This window comes from Pleurodeles waltl, chromosome 12, assembly GCF_031143425.1.
Source record: "Pleurodeles waltl isolate 20211129_DDA chromosome 12, aPleWal1.hap1.20221129, whole genome shotgun sequence".
Classification (NCBI taxonomy): Eukaryota; Metazoa; Chordata; class Amphibia; order Caudata; family Salamandridae; genus Pleurodeles; species Pleurodeles waltl.
In genome coordinates, this window is record NC_090451.1 from 666910792 (window position 1) to 666928168 (window position 17377).

Sequence of the window (17377 nt, forward strand, 5' to 3'; positions counted from 1 at the left end):
CCCATCCCTCAACCCTAGGACCCCCGTACTATCCTTCCGTGCTGCCCATCCCTCAACCCTAGGACCCCCGTACTATCCTTCCGTGCTGCCCATCCCTCAACCCTCGGACCCCTGTACTATCCTTCCGTGCTGCCCATCCCTCAACCTTAGGACCCCCGTACTATCCTTCCGTGCTGCCCATCCCTCAACCCTAGGACCCCGTACTATCCTTCCGTGCTGCCCATCCCTCAACCCTAGGACCCCCATACTATCCTTCCATGCTGCCCATCCCTCAACCTTAGGATCCCCGTACTATCCTTCCGTGCTACCCATCCCCCACCCCTCAACCCTAGGACCCCCGTACTATCCTTCCGTGCTGCCCATCCCTCAACCCTAGGACACCCGTACTATCCTTCCGTGCTGCCCATCCCTCAACCCTTGGACCCCCATAATATCCTTCCGTGCTGCCCATCCCTCAACCCTAGGACCCGTACTATCCTTCCGTGCTGCCCATCCCTCAACCCTAGGACACCCGTACTATCCTTCCGTGCTGCCCATCCCTCAACCCTAGGACCCCCGTACTATCCTTCCATGCTGCCTATCCCTCAACCCTAGGACCCCCGTACTATCCTTCCGTGCTGCCTTTCCCTCAACCCTAGGACCCCCGTACTATCCTTCCGTGCTACCATCCCTCAACCCTAGGACCTGTACTATCCTTCCGTGCTGCCCATCCCTCAACCCTAGGACCCCCATACTATCCTTCCGTGCTGCTCATCCCCTATCCCTCAACCCTTGGACCCCCGTACTATCCTTCCGTGCTGCTCATCACTCAACCCTAGGACCCCCGTACTATCCTTCCGTGCTGCTCATCCCTCAACCCTAGGACCCCGTACTATCCTTCCGTGCTGCCCATCCCTCAACCCTAGGACCCCTGTACTATCCTTCCGTGCTGCCCATCCCTCAACCTTAGGACCCCCGTACTATCCTTCCGTGCTGCCCATCCCTCAACCCTAGGACCCCTGTACTATCCTTCGGTGCTGCCCATCCCTCAACCCTAGGACCCCCGTACTATCCTTCCGTGCTACCCATCCCTCAACCCTAGGACCCCCGTACTATCCTTCCGTGCTGCTCATCACTCAACCCTAGGACCCCGTACTATCCTTCCGTGCTGCCCATCCCTCAACCCTTGGACCCCCGTACTATCCTTCCGTGCTGCCCATCCCTCAACCCTAGTACCCCGTACTATCCTTCCGTGCTGCCCAACCCTCAACCCTAGGACCCCCGTACTATCCTTCCGTGCTGCCCATCCCTCAACCCTTGGACCCCCGTACTATCCTTCCGTGCTGCCCATCCCTCAACCCTAGGACCCCCGTACTATCCTTCTGTGCTGCCCATCCCTCAAACGTAGGACCCCCGTACTATCCTTCCGTGCTGCCCATCCCTCAACCTTAGGACCGCCGTACTATCGTTCCGTGCTGCCCATCCTTCAACCCTAGGACCCCCATACTATCCTTCCGTGCTGCCCATCCCTCAACCCTCGGACCCGTACTATCCTTCCGTGCTGCCCATCCCTCAACCCTAGGACCCCCGTACTATCCTTCCGTGCTGCCCTTCCCTCAACCCTAGGACCCCTGTACTATCCTTCCATGCTGTCCATCCTTCAACCCTAGGACCCCCGTACTATCCTTCTGTGCTGTCCGTCCCTCAACCCTAGGACACCCGTACTATCCTTCCGTGCTGCTCATCACTCAACCCTAGGACCCCCGTACTATCCTTCCGTGCTGCCCATCCCTCAACCCTATGACCACCGTACTATCCTTCCGTGCTACCCATCCCTCAACCCTAGGACACCTGTACTATCCTTCCGTGCTGCTCATCACTCAACCCTAGGACCCCCGTACTATCCTTCCGTGCTGCCCATCCCTCAACCCTAGGACCCCTGTACTATCCTTCCGTGCTGCCCATCCCTCAACCTTAGGACCCCCGTACTATCCTTCCGTGCTGCCCATCCCTCAACCCTAGGACCCCTGTACTATCCTTCGGTGCTGCCCATCCCTCAACCCTAGGACCCCCGTACTATCCTTCCGTGCTACCCATCCCTCAACCCTAGGACCCCCGTACTATCCTTCCGTGCTGCTCATCACTCAACCCTAGGACCCCGTACTATCCTTCCGTGCTGCCCATCCCTCAACCCTTGGACCCCCGTACTATCCTTCCGTGCTGCCCATCCCTCAACCCTAGTACCCCGTACTATCCTTCCGTGCTGCCCAACCCTCAACCCTAGGACCCCCGTACTATCCTTCCGTGCTGCCCATCCCTCAACCCTTGGACCCCCGTACTATCCTTCCGTGCTGCCCATCCCTCAACCCTAGGACCCCCGTACTATCCTTCTGTGCTGCCCATCCCTCAAACGTAGGACCCCCGTACTATCCTTCCGTGCTGCCCATCCACCAACCTTAGGACCGCCGTACTATCGTTCCGTGCTGCCCATCCTTCAACCCTAGGACCCCCATACTATCCTTCCGTGCTGCCCATCCCTCAACCCTCGGACCCCGTACTATCCTTCCATGCTGCCCATCCCCCACCCCTCAACCCTAGGACCCCCGTACTATCCTTCCGTGCTGTCCATCCCTCAACCCTAGGACCCCCATACTATCCTTCCGTGCTGCCCATCCCTCAACCTTAGGACCCCCGTACTATCCTTCCGTGCTGCCCATCACTCAACCCTTGGACCCCCGTACTATCCTTCCGTGCTGCCCATCCCCCACCCCTCAAACGTAGGACCCCCGTACTATCCTTCCATGTTGCCCATCCCTCAACCCTTGGACCCCCGTACTATCCTACCGTGCTGCCCATCCCTCAACCCTAGGACCCCCGTACTATCCTTCCGTGCTGCCCATCCCTCAACCCTAGGACCCCGTACTATCCTTCCGTGCTGCTCATCCCTCAACCCTAGGACCCCCGTACTATCCTTCCGTGCTGCTCATCCCTCAACCTTAGGACCCCCCGTACTATCCTTCCGTGCTGTTCATCACTCAACACTAGGACCCCCATACTATCCTTCCGTGCTGCCCATCCCTCAACCCTAGGACCCCAGTACTATCCTTCCGTGCTGCCCATCCCTCAACCCTAGGACCCCCGTACTATCCTTCCGTGCTGCCCATCCCTCAACCCTCGGACCCCCGTACTATTGTTCCGTGCTGCTCATCCCTCAACCCAAGGACCCCCATACTATCCTTCCGTGCTGCCCATCCCTCAACCTTAGGACCCCCATACTATCCTTCCGTGCTGCCCATCCCTCAACCCTAGGACCCCCGTACTATCCTTCCGTGCTGCTCATCCCTCAACCTTAGGACCCCCCGTACTATCCTTCCGTGCTGCCCATCCCTCAACCTTAGGACCCCCGTACTATCCTTCCATGCTGCCCATCCCTCAACCCTAGGACCCCCATACTATCCTTCCGTGCTGCCCATCCCTCAACCCTAGGACCCCCGTACTATCCTTCCGTGCTGCCCATCCCTCAACCCTCGGACCCCCGTACTATCCTTCCGTGCTGCCCATCCCTCAATCCTAGGACCCCCATACTATCCTTCCGTGCTGCCCATCCCTCAACCCTAGGACCCCCGTACTATCCTTCCGTGCTGCTCATCACTCAACCCTAGCACCCCCATACTATCCTTCCGTGCTGCCCATCCCTCAACCCTAGGACCCCCGTACTATCCTTCTGTGCTGCCCATCCCTCAACCCTTGGACCCCCGTACAATCCTTCCGTGCTGCTCATCACTCAACCCTAGGACCCCCGTACTATCCTTCCGTGCTGCTCATCCCTCAACCCTAGGACCCCGTACTATCCTTCCGTGCTGCCCATCCCTCAACCCTAGGACCCCGTACTATCCTTCCGTGCTGCCCATCCCTCAACCCTAGGACCCCCGTACTATCCTTCCGTGCTGCTCATCACTCAACCCTAGGACCCCCGTACTATCCTTCCGTGCTGCCCATCCCTCAACCCTAGGACCCCCATACTATCCTTCCATGCTGCCCATCCCGTATCCCTCAACCCTTGGACCCCCGTACTATCCTTCCGTGCTGCCCATCCCTCAACCCCAGGACCCCCGTACTATCCTTCCGTGCTGCCCATCCATCAAACCTAGGACCCCGTATTATCCTTCCGTGCTGCCCATCCCTCAACCCTAGGACCCCGTACTATCCTTCTGTGCTGCCCATCCCTCAACCCTTGGACCCCCGTACTATCCTTCCGTGCTGCCCATCCCTCAACCATAGGACCCCTGTACTATCTTTCCGTGCTGCCCATCCCTCAACCCCAGGACCCCCATACTATCCTTCCGTGCTGCCCTTCCCTCAACCCTAGGACCCCCATACTATCCTTCCGTGCTGCCCATCCCCTATCCATCAACCCTAGGACCCCTGTACTATCCTTCCGTGCTGCCCATCCCTCAACCCTAGGACCCCCGTACTATCCTTCCGTGCTGCCCATCCCCCACCCCTCAACCCTAGGACCTCTGTACCATCCTTCCGTGCTGCCCATCCCTCAACCCTTGGACCCCCGTACTATCCTTCCGTGCTGCCCATCCCTCAACCCTAGGACCCCGTACTATCCTTCCGTGCATCCCATCCCTCAACCCTTGGACCCCCATACTATCCTTCTGTGCTGCTCATCCCTCAACCCTTGGACCCCCGTACTATCCTTCCGTGCTGCCCATCCCTCAACCCTAGGACCCCCGTACTATCCTTCCGTGCTGCCCATCCCTCAACCCTAGGACCCCCGTACTATCCTTCCGTGCTGCCCATCCCTCAACCTTAGGACCCCCGTACTATCCTTCCGTGCTGCCCATCCCTCAACCCTAGGACCCCCGTACTATCCTTCCGTGCTGCCCATCCCTCAACCCTCGGACCCTCGTACTATCCTTCTGTGCTGCCCATCCCTCAGCCCTCGGACCCCCGTACTATCCTTCCGTGCTGCCCATCCCTCAACCCTTGGACCCCCATACTATCCTTCCGTGCTGCCCATCCCTCAACCCTCGGACCCCTGTACTATCCTTCCGTGCTGCCCATCCCTCAATCCTAGGACCCCCATACTATCCTTCCGTGCTGCCCATCCCTCAACCCTAGGACCCCGTACTATCCTTCCGTGCTGCCCATCCCTCAACCCTAGGACCCCCGTACTATCCTTCCGTGTTGCCCATCCCCCACCCCTCAACCCTAGGACCCCGTACTATCCTTCTGTGCTGCCCATCCCTCAACCCTAGGACCCCCGTACTATCCTTCCGTGCTGCCCATCCCTGAACCCTCGGACCCCCGTACTATCCTTCCGTGCTGCCCATCCCTCAATCCTAGGACCCCCATACTATCCTTCCGTGCTGCCCATCCCTCAACCCTAGGACCCCCGTACTATCCTTCCGTGCTGCTCATCACTCAACCCTAGCACCCCCATACTATCCTTCCGTGCTGCCCATCCCTCAACCCTAGGACCCCCGTACTATCCTTCTGTGCTGCCCATCCCTCAACCCTAGGACCCCCGTACTATCCTTCCGTGCTGCCCATCCATCAACCCTAGGACCCCCGTACTATCCTTCTGTGCTGCCCATCCCTCAACCCTAGGACCCCCGTACTATCCTTTTGTGCTGCCCATCCCTCAACCCTAGGACCCCCATACTATCCTTCCGTGCTGCTCATCTCCTATCCCTCAACCCTTGGACCCCCGTACAATCCTTCCGTGCTGCTCATCACTCAACCCTAGGACCCCCGTACTATCCTTCCGTGCTGCTCATCCCTCAACCCTAGGACCCCGTACTATCCTTCCGTGCTGCCCATCCCTCAACCCTAGGACCCCGTACTATCCTTCCGTGCTGCCCATCCCTCAACCCTAGGACCCCCGTACTATCCTTCCGTGCTGCTCATCACTCAACCCTAGGACCCCCGTACTATCCTTCCGTGCTGCCCATCCCTCAACCCTAGGACCCCCATACTATCCTTCCATGCTGCCCATCCCGTATCCCTCAACCCTTGGACCCCCGTACTATCCTTCCGTGCTGCCCATCCCTCAACCCCAGGACCCCCGTACTATCCTTCCGTGCTGCCCATCCATCAAACCTAGGACCCCGTATTATCCTTCCGTGCTGCCCATCCCTCAACCCTAGGACCCCGTACTATCCTTCTGTGCTGCCCATCCCTCAACCCTTGGACCCCCGTACTATCCTTCCGTGCTGCCCATCCCTCAACCATAGGACCCCTGTACTATCTTTCCGTGCTGCCCATCCCTCAACCCCAGGACCCCCATACTATCCTTCCGTGCTGCCCTTCCCTCAACCCTAGGACCCCCATACTATCCTTCCGTGCTGCCCATCCCCTATCCATCAACCCTAGGACCCCTGTACTATCCTTCCGTGCTGCCCATCCCTCAACCCTAGGACCCCCGTACTATCCTTCCGTGCTGCCCATCCCCCACCCCTCAACCCTAGGACCTCTGTACCATCCTTCCGTGCTGCCCATCCCTCAACCCTTGGACCCCCGTACTATCCTTCCGTGCTGCCCATCCCTCAACCCTAGGACCCCGTACTATCCTTCCGTGCATCCCATCCCTCAACCCTTGGACCCCCATACTATCCTTCTGTGCTGCTCATCCCTCAACCCTTGGACCCCCGTACTATCCTTCCGTGCTGCCCATCCCTCAACCCTAGGACCCCCGTACTATCCTTCCGTGCTGCCCATCCCTCAACCCTAGGACCCCCGTACTATCCTTCCGTGCTGCCCATCCCTCAACCTTAGGACCCCCGTACTATCCTTCCGTGCTGCCCATCCCTCAACCCTAGGACCCCCGTACTATCCTTCCGTGCTGCCCATCCCTCAACCCTCGGACCCTCGTACTATCCTTCCGTGCTGCCCATCCCTCAGCCCTCGGACCCCCGTACTATCCTTCCGTGCTGCCCATCCCTCAACCCTTGGACCCCCATACTATCCTTCCGTGCTGCCCATCCCTCAACCCTCGGACCCCTGTACTATCCTTCCGTGCTGCCCATCCCTCAATCCTAGGACCCCCATACTATCCTTCCGTGCTGCCCATCCCTCAACCCTAGGACCCCCGTACTATCCTTCCGTGCTGCTCATCACTCAACCCTAGCACCCCCGTACTATCTTTCCGTGCTGCCCATCCCTCAACCCTAGGACCCCCGTACTATCCTTCCGTGCTGCCCATCCCTCAACCCTCGGACCCGTACTATCCTTCTATGCTGCCCATCCCTCAACCTTAGGACCCCCCGTACTATCCTTCTGTGCTGCCCATCCCTCAACCCTAGGACCCCCGTACTACCCTTCCGTGCTGCCCATCACTCACTGTTAACACCCATATCAGCTCTTAAGACTACCCTTTTTTCAATCCTAAAACCTCTTATTTCCTTTTAATGCTACCCTTTCGCTGAACCCTAAACACAGATTACTACCCATTAATGCTACCCTTCCCTGAACTCTAATCCCCCTATACTACCCTGTAATGCTACAATTCCCTGAACTCTACAGGCTTCATACTTCCCGCTCACTCACGGACGCCGCCTGCTGAAAGCAGTGCGAACCTCAGGGTGGGATACTTGTAAATACTCTGGAACTGAATGACTGATTTCCCAATTAATTCCTCATTTCTATTGGGACTCTTGGGGTCCCACTCATGATCTCTGTTATTTCTATTCACACCTCCTGTGATGTCAAGGACTTTGTTATAAGGCCCTTAGTGGTGTTGAGCAACATGAAAAATCTCAACACTTTAATGAGTTAGAAGAAGGTTGTATGGCATCAGTGGGAGCACGCTCAGGACTCTGGTGGAATACACTGGAGCTGTGCTGCATTTCCTTTTAGGAAAATGAGCACAGCCCCACTAATGAAATCATTTACAAAATGCCAGATTTTTTGCTGTTTTACTATGATTTGTTAATAGCATTTCCTCAACCAGTAATTATGACATTACCACAAATTTAGAGTTAGATTGTTTCTGCCTGTTTTTCCACAACTATTGTTTTTTATTAGCACCAGCTTTTTGCTTATGCACTTGTACTGATAGGCACGGAATAGCATTAACTGTCCTGAAAACCACGCACCACACATTTCACTGGATTTTTTCCAGCTTCCCACATACTCTAAATGACCCCAAAGTAGTACATTAATGAATGACAAAATACATTTCCCTTTTTAGATCTGGATTGACAGCACAGCTGTCTTGTTGACATATGCGTGCCAATTCCTTTAAATGTGTGTAGAGGGGCTTTGGCTTGGCTCCACCCAGTGAACCATTACTCCCTCACCTCATGCTATCACCCGATGATGTATCATTCTGCCTTTCAGAAACTGCTTCCATTAGAATACATGAGAGATTATTCTAAGCCTGAAAAATATATTTAACTGTGCTGTTCGGGAGAACGCATTTCTCCCATTGACTTCTATTGTAGCAGAGGCAAGTTCAAGCAGGAGGCAGCCAAAATAAAGACATTTTTAGCTCCAAAAACCCGAGAGTCTCCCGCCTGAATTGAGACTATTGGTATGTATGCTAAATAGCTTTGACGAAAATTGGCAATATATCGGGAGATCATCATTTCCGCTAATGAACTGAGAGAGGGGTTCAGCAAACGGGTCGTGAGGACCAAGAAAGTACAGCCTCCAGTTCTGAACTTATCAAAGCCTGATACACCGGGGAGCTTGTTTACCGTCGACTCTAGATGTTTGGAGGGAATGTATTCGGGAATTTTAGACAAGGTGTTGAGTTTGATGGTGCTTGAGCATAGGAGTTTATTTGAGAGAAGCGAAGGAAGGAGATGTGGAGCAAACGGGTTGAGTTTCTGGAAGTGGAAAGCAGCTATGTTCTGTACTCTCTCAAGACTGTCGGAGTGAAGAAGGAAGCCGCAGGTTAAGGTAGTTGCAGCTAGTCAACTCTGAATGCATTAACTATGACAGTGTTGCTGGGGAAGGAGAGGTCAACTTTGTTCGCTGTGATAGAAGTCAAGGTGTTTCATCTCAGGGGATTGGCATGGAGAAAAGAAGGCTACAAGAAGTCTGTCTTTTGGTAGATGACGATAATTTCTCTTTTGTCACAAACAAAGTTGATGTGACTCTCCTGAATCAAGCTTTCTATAGCCGACAAGATCTGAGAGAAATGACAGTTTGAGTAATGAGTAGTGCTAAGTAGTCTAAGAATAACATGAGGATCATCCGCTTAGGAACCAAGGAGAGAATGAAGGTGTGAAGCAGTGAGGCAAATGAATGAAGCCAGACATTGAAGAGGGATGGAGAAATAGAGTAACGTTCTGGGACTCCAGGGTTGAGAATAATAGTCTGCAAAATTTGCATAGTTTTGCATAATGAATTGTTCACATATATGCCCTCTACACTCCGTCCCAGTACACAAGCAAGCGTTGGCAATGCCAATAAATTTGATATTTGTAGTTGTGTGCAAGCCTGACATGCAAGCCTGACATGAATGGCAATCCTAACTAATGTGGAATCACAGATGCAAATTTCATGCTCCTCAGTTCTGCATGCTTTTACAAGGATAAGGAGTTAGGGTATTTTATTGCCTGGATCCTTCATTCAGACCTGTTCAATGTCTCACAACTTCTCCCAACCATGCCTGGCCACCATCACGTCCGTCGAGTTCTTTTCCCAGCAAGGCAAGACCCATGCCCGCGGGCTGCACCACAAAGCAGGTCATAAGTACAAACATAGTGGCCAAATTTAGAGCAGTGGTAGGGACATTAAGGTGTGTGATCCTCTCAACAGAGAAACACATGACAAAAACAAATGAGTACAACCTGAATCCAAGCTTTTGTGTTGCTAGAGAAACTATCAAACCAACAAAGCCTCCCCGGCTTAGGGCAGATTGAGAAAATGAACCTGGCATGTTACGGCTAAGTCCGTGGCTTTGTGCCCGCCTAAGGTCGGATCAACTGCTTAGAAGGCAAAGAATGAGCTGTAGCACCACTGTAATTGCACCACTAGGAAGCCCTGTTCTTCGGCTCATCCCACCCCTTCCTCTCATTCAGAGACATGACTGAGACACCTTGGGTCATCGGAGGTTCAGGCCTGCTTGACGCAGAATGGGCTGGCAATATGACCTGTAGAAGAACAAAGTCTTATGGTTCTATGGGGTGGTTCCATTTTTTCCACATATTCTTATAATTTGTCTTAGGAAACATTGCCCACTGGACAGCACACCACTGTTGAAGCACACAGTATTTAACTGCTCTTTCCTAGTCTAGGCAAGACTGAATATGGGCTGTTTGTTCTTAGTACTCTGAAGCAATATTGACCCCCTAAAAAGTTGGGATTACCTTCAAGTTTGAGTTAGTTATTTTTGTATGGATGCTGCAGGCTCAATTTCTCTCATTCTCAGATCAGTCCTAAGACAATTTACAATATGGACCCCAGTGGCATAACAAATCATGATGGGGCCCATCTGCAAATGGGATGATAAGTGCTTGGGACTTTGATCTCAAAGAAAAGCAAATACCTTAGAGTGAATAGGAGTGTGGGGTCCTCCACCTGCAACATGTAGTGCAGGGGCCTGTGTTACGACCCTGGGAACCCACATTAGGTTATGTATCATCTTGAATAGAAAGTAAACTATTTCAAATAAACATAAACCTGGTGTTAATCGGGTGGGTTATTCGCAATTAAACTCCTTTACGGTTTTTGATACTGAGCACAAAGCCCCCAAATAAAAAAGGGTTCCTGGGCTTTTCAATCAGAAATTTGCAATACAGTACATAAAAGATTTTCTAGAGTATTTTAACCACAGTACTGGGAGAGACACCTTCCTGTTTGAATCAGGTTTGGGTGTGAACAAATTGGTTTTGTGCAGTAATTATGTTAATCGATAACCCAATCACAACCCCCTCGTGCACATTACTTTTATCTAGGCCATCCCGAAAGGTTACAAAACACAACACCCTTTTCTGCAGAACACCCCATAATAAGCTTCATAGGGCTCTTATTCATTAGAAATGCATGAGGTTTTCTCTAGGTCCTACATAGGAGCATTGAGCATTATTAGTGTTTGGCACTGTGCCTACCCCTTACTCTTGATTGGTCCAATATTATCTACCTTGACTCTCCAGTAGCATCTCTAGTAGCTGAGACAAAGTCAACACTAGGAGTTGGTTAGGGATTAAGAGCCAGATGTACAAAGTTTAGGAATAGTGATTTCCTAAATGTGATTTCTGTGAAAATCGCAATTCCTAATGTATGAAACTCTTTTGAAGTTCATTAGCGATTCCTAATAGGTTGCAAATAGGCCAATTTCATGCATATTAATGAGGTAGGACGCAATTTGCAACCCACAAGGATTCCCCGCCATCACAGGAATGGTGGTCAGCAGACCACAAAGTCTGTCACTGCTTTTAAATAAAGCAATCATTTTTTTCAAATGCATCGGTTTTCCTTAAAGAAAAACAGAGTGCATTTGAAAAGAAAAAAATGAAACATTGAAATTTCCTTTTTTAAGAGTAAGTAGTGGTCCGTGAGATCACTGCCTGCTCTCAAAAAAGTTTTTTTCAACATCCTCAGAGGGATTTGCCAATGGCATACCTGCACTTGTGTTGAGTTATTTACTGTTTTGCGAACAGAAGTTGGTCACAAAACAGTAATAGATACCATACCGGTTCGTATTTGGTAGGGATGCCCAAAGCTCGCATCCTCCAAATCCCGAACCAAAAAAGTAAATTTCAATTTGGTAACAAGCTACTGAAACACGTTTTGCACTTTGTACATCAAAAAAAGCATTTTTCTGGTCGGAAACGGCTCAATTCTACAAATCGGGCAGGTTGCCACCAGAAAAATGCTGTATATATCCGGCCCCAAGTCTCATATATTTAATGTAACAAAAAGTTTATCACCTTGATAAATCTCAATATCCAGCCAGAGGTATCTCGTTGAAATGAGATATGGGAGTTATTTAAAATTGTCAGATGCCTCGTCCATCACGTTTAGTGTTTATAAATCTGCGTGTACACTAAGGGTCTGATTTAGATATTAGCGGACAAATTACTCAGTCACAACGGTGACATATCTCCTGTCCACCGAAATCTAAACCATATTATATTCTATGGGATTTAGATTTCTGCAGGCAGGATATCCGTCACCGTTGTGACTGAGTAACTCATCTGCAAATATCTAAATCAGGCCCTAAATATGGTAGCAGGAATGGGAGGATGCCCTGCACATGCCAACGTTTAAAAATGGCCCTGGGTCTCAAAATACAGCAGTTAGTCACGTGAGAGTAAGGTGGTGGCCTTAGGTTGGCAGTAAGTTCAATACAACAACGTGGGTACACTCTTGATGCACACAGCTCCTCTGATGCACGCAGCTCCACTGATGCACACAGCTCCGCATGCTGATGCACCTATCCGCAGGATAGTTGTTGGCTTCTAAGCTTGGATCTGTTTGCATAGAATGAATTGCGCCCATCCAAAATCTGCAGTTGTGTGCATTGGGGCTCAACTCTGAAACTATGTGCATCAGAGCCCGTAGCTTTACACATTACGGCTTGAGGATAAGCGCACCAAAGAAGCTGTGTGCTCCAAAACTCAGAGGTGTGTGCATCACAGCCTGGCCCATATGGCTCAGAGAGTGGAGCTTTGTACATCATAGGTCAGAGCTTAATGCAACACAGCACACATCCACAAGCCCTGATGTCCACGGTTTCGGACTGCGATGTGCACGGTTCCAGACATGTATGCACACAGCTTTGATCTCTGGTGTGCACACGTCCACAGGTGCAGCCTCTGCTCCGCATTAATCGGATCTCTGAAGCATATATCCAGGGTGTGATCCACATATTTCTGGGCTCTCATCCATATAAATCCAGCCCTGGAAGCAAATTGTTCCAGTTTCTGAGGCACATTATTCAGGGATCTAACGCAGGTTCTGAGGCACATAGTTCATGTCTTGGCTACAGTGTGGATAACTCCAGACTGATGCACATAGCGCCAAGCTCTCATCCACTTTACTCTGAGTTCTAATGCAGATACAGCTGTGGTTTAATGCACAGGGCTCCAGTCTCTGATGGAGGTATCTCTGGTTCCCAACATACAACAACCCAGGCTCTGATGCTCTACGCTCATCCCTGCTCTGAAGCACACAGAGCTAGGCTCTGATTCCCACAGATCCGAGCTCTAGTGCACACAGCAATAGGAAAGAGGCACCGACTAAAATCTGGAGGCTAAGCAACAGTTTCTCAATCCCACCTTTATTTTAATCTGGTTTTCAGCTGTCAAGGTGAAAAATGTCCTCTTCTTGTACACTGCACGGAGTGAACGTTAAATACTGCGAGCACGCTGGCTGGCATTGATGGATTGCAGACTCAATCCAGGTAGATATGCCATATTTCATATTTTCTGAATTGCTACATGTTGTTCCCCATGCATCCCAGATAACAAGCTCCGAACACCGCACTTGTTACTCTTCCGTCAAAGTTTGCGCCTCCCTCCGTCTCCTGGCCTCAAGCTCTCCCTCCAATGGCTCTTCGCCTTGTCAAAGAAAAGCTGCTCACACACCAATCAAAGTCTGAAAGTGTGTCTTAACAAAAGAAAAATGAATAGTCTGTGAACACAGAATCGGTTGGCTAGAGGGTCGTGGAGCATCTGCGATGGAGCAAGCTCGAAAAAGGCGAAGCGCAAATTTTTAGAAGTGTACACATGGGTTTGCAAGGGGGACGCATGATGGATTCCAACAAAGGGGGCAGATAGGTGTCAGCAGGCCGAGATTAAGAGAAAGGAATAAGATGACCTTCAGATTGCAACAAGGACGCAAACATTTCGACTGAGCGAGCTAATCAGCCTTTTCTCGTCTGAGGTGCAAAGAGGTGAAAAAGAGTCTTGAAATGTCACAGAGGGCATTTCCTTTTGGCATATGCTAGCTGGAGCAGAAAAACATGACTGAAGTGAGTTACACTTATGCTAATTAAAAATTAAATTCAACAGCCTTCAAAGGTTTGGGGAACCTTTTTAAAGCTAAAGTAGTCAGAAAAACTATATTTTGAACAACAGGAGTGAAGGATATTGGCATTCCTTCCTTGCTCCTCTCGCCAGCTTCAGTGTTTGGTAAAGGAGTGAAGATTCTCCTCCCTTGTTGCCTGGCAGCCCTTATGGTCACTGACTTTGCAGAGTGGTAACATCACATCATGTAACGTAACATGACAAAGGCTCCCTGTTTACTACTTTTACTGATGTTTACAGATAAATACGAACAGAAAACCATTTATTTTACCATCTTTATTTATTTTTTAAAATGTGGCTAAAAATAGATATTTTTTGAGTGATTCTAAATGCAGTCATTCATGACTGCCAGGTCCATAGCTATGCAGATTAGCAGGTAAGGTGTTTAAAAAAATAAAGGCATTTTAGTAAAGAGCTTTAAACGGCAATAGAAAGGCACAACCTTGATACTAAAATTTGAATGTTTTCTTATAAGTGTACTTTTTATCATCTGAATGTGTTTAGATCCCTGAAATCTGTCAGGCGTTCAGGCATAAGTGCACATTTTGTTGGTTAAATAAATGTAGAAATATACTTGCTCCAGCTTCAATTTTTCACAAAACCCAACATAAATATGGATAAATACAGATAAAATCATCAAAAAATAAATATGAATAAATACTGACGGACACATAAAAAAAAGAAAATACCATAAAACTGGGAACCCTAAACATTACCACGCAACGAGAGGAGACCCAGATATGGACCAACTGCTCAACCTCTGAATTGAAAAGCCCTTCCCAGGCTTTACCTAATTGATGTAAAAGCAGCTTTTATGTTATGTAAGTTTGGCCAATCATACAGAATTAACAAAAAGAGTTCATAAACAAGGTTTGTTCAATGGTTCTTGTCAGTACTTTTTTTTTTTGTCCTCATAAAGCCCACTTTCACGTGCGAGGGTCATCAACCTGTGCCCTCCAATACAGGAGGACACATACAATTTTCACTCTCCCGGTCACAGACTGTTCTCCATGCCTGCCAAGCCATACAAGCCCGTGGAGCAACCGTGTTTATGGGGAACACCTCCTAAAATCAGGGGGGCCAGTAATCATTGGACATGAAAAGGGAAAGCAACTGCTTTGCAGAAAATTTACCCATATAGCCCAGCACTCGTCTCTTTTATTAAGCGGGGAAATGCCCTCCAAATGACAAAAGTAGTTCACAGATGCCAACCATTCAGCAACGAAATCCACCTAAAACAAATTTGCCATCTGGCCAATAATATCAGTATGAAAATCAAGTGCTTCTAAGGATTGGGGAGTCTTATGTCCCAAGTTGTGCCAAGTGCCACCCCGAAGATCACTAACAAGAAGGTTACCTCTATGATTTGTTTAAGTAGACTTTTTACGCTGACCCAGAACCCCCTTAGACTCGCACAGCTCCAAAACATGTGGATATAATTTCCATTAGCTTCCCCACAACGTGGACAGTACCTCTCTGACTTCCCCAAAACCGACAGCTTCTGGGGAGGCCAGTAGGTCCTGTACAGGGTAAACAGATGTTTTTTCTTCAACGCGGCCGATCTAGTGGCCAACCAAAGCATAGATCAAGAAGTTTCCCAAAACTTTACCACATCAATAGCTGGTAGGGCTACTCCCCATTTCTTCTCAGCCGAGGACAAGCTTAACCCTGAGGTATCTAGTAATGCCTGGTACCAAACGGCAATTTCTTTATGGACTAAAACCTGAGCTAATTTCCCTTCCCATACGTTCTTCATGTCCCCCTCATCTTGTAGAGCAGCAGCCCAACTAGCTAACTGATAATATTTAAACTTTGAGATCTTGTGTTCAGTTAGTTCCTGGAGCCTGCTCCAAGACACCAGCCTTGAATCTTCCAAAATTTGTCCCCACCGCTCCACCCCCTTCAATGGGAGCGCTAATTTATCGGTAAAAAATTCAGGGGTGCCAGGTGAGTCCCAGACCGGAGCCAAGGAACTATAATACTTAATTCCTAAAACTTGTCGGACCAGCCACCACAATCTGGCAGCAGCTCTAAGGATCTTCAAACATATCTTTTTAAAGTATTTAGGGTGACCAAACGTAGACAGTAAATGCCTACCGGCCTCTAGCAGTTCCTGAGTCATAACACCGCAAAAACCTGTATACTCCAAACTGTTGTGTAGCAATACCCGCACATTTTTCAGATGAAAAGCCAAATAGTACTTATAAAAATCTGGAGCCACAATACCCCCTTTTTCTTTTTTCATACATAATTTTTGCCAGGCAATCCTGACTCCCGAGATGGCCACACAAACGAGGTTAATTCTGCCTGCATCTTCCTAAACCAAGACTTCCTAAATTCCAAAGGAATAGTATTGAACAAAAAAGTAAACTTTGGGAGGATAATCATTTTAAGTATATTAGTTCTCCCAATCAAAGACAATGGAAGACCCACCCAGGTTTTAAGCAATCTGCGGGTTTCCATACAGACCTTATAAAAATTAATCTGAGCTAGTTCTTCAAGACAGGGAGTATCTTGGATCCCCAGATACCTGATTTGTTGTTTAACAAGGAAACTATTATAAGAGGTGTTCCAGCACATAATCTCGGTTTTCTCCGCCTTTACAGAGTAACCCAACACCCTACCGAAATTCTCTATACACTGTATAATTCTAGGAAAAACATGAGTCAGGTCACCGGTGTAAATCATAAGATCATCGGCATATAGGGCGACCTTTTTTTCCCAACTTTGACATAGGAAGGAGGATACCTGATTATCGGCCCTAATTGTTATGGCCGAGGGATCAATATATAAGTCAAAAAGAAGAGGGGACAGTGGACATCCCTGATGCGTCCCTCTCTCGATCTTAGATGTCGGGGATATTTTATCGTTAACCATAATGCTGGCAACCGGGGCGTTATATATAGCCTGAATCACTCTGATGAACTTTGGACCCTGGTTATATTTCTCCATGACAAATTGTAAGGGCTTTTTGATTACAAGGCCGCTGCATCAAATTAGCTGCTGTGATGCAATCTTTTTCTGAAAGAAACACTGTGCCTTCTAATTCTTTTAGCTTTGCTGTAAGTTAGTTGGACCAACAGCACAGGAAGCCACATTTGAAAAGGCTCTCATAAATTGGAGTGAGGTTTAAAATAGTATCTGATTAACTACTGAACCACTGTCAGTTATCATGCTGTTCACCCCATTACCTTAAAGTGTCTTGCACAGATAAAATTTTAATTATATCAGCTAATCTTGTTGCTTTGCCCTGTTGAAGTGATCTTATAATCAAAAAGTTGCAAAACTCGTGTGGGCTTTAGTTTTGTGGGAGAATAGCCATTAAAACCCTATTTATGAAACCTATGGAGTTAGTTGTCTATGTTTGACCAAACATACATCACTTAAAAGCCTCAGAAACAGTCTTC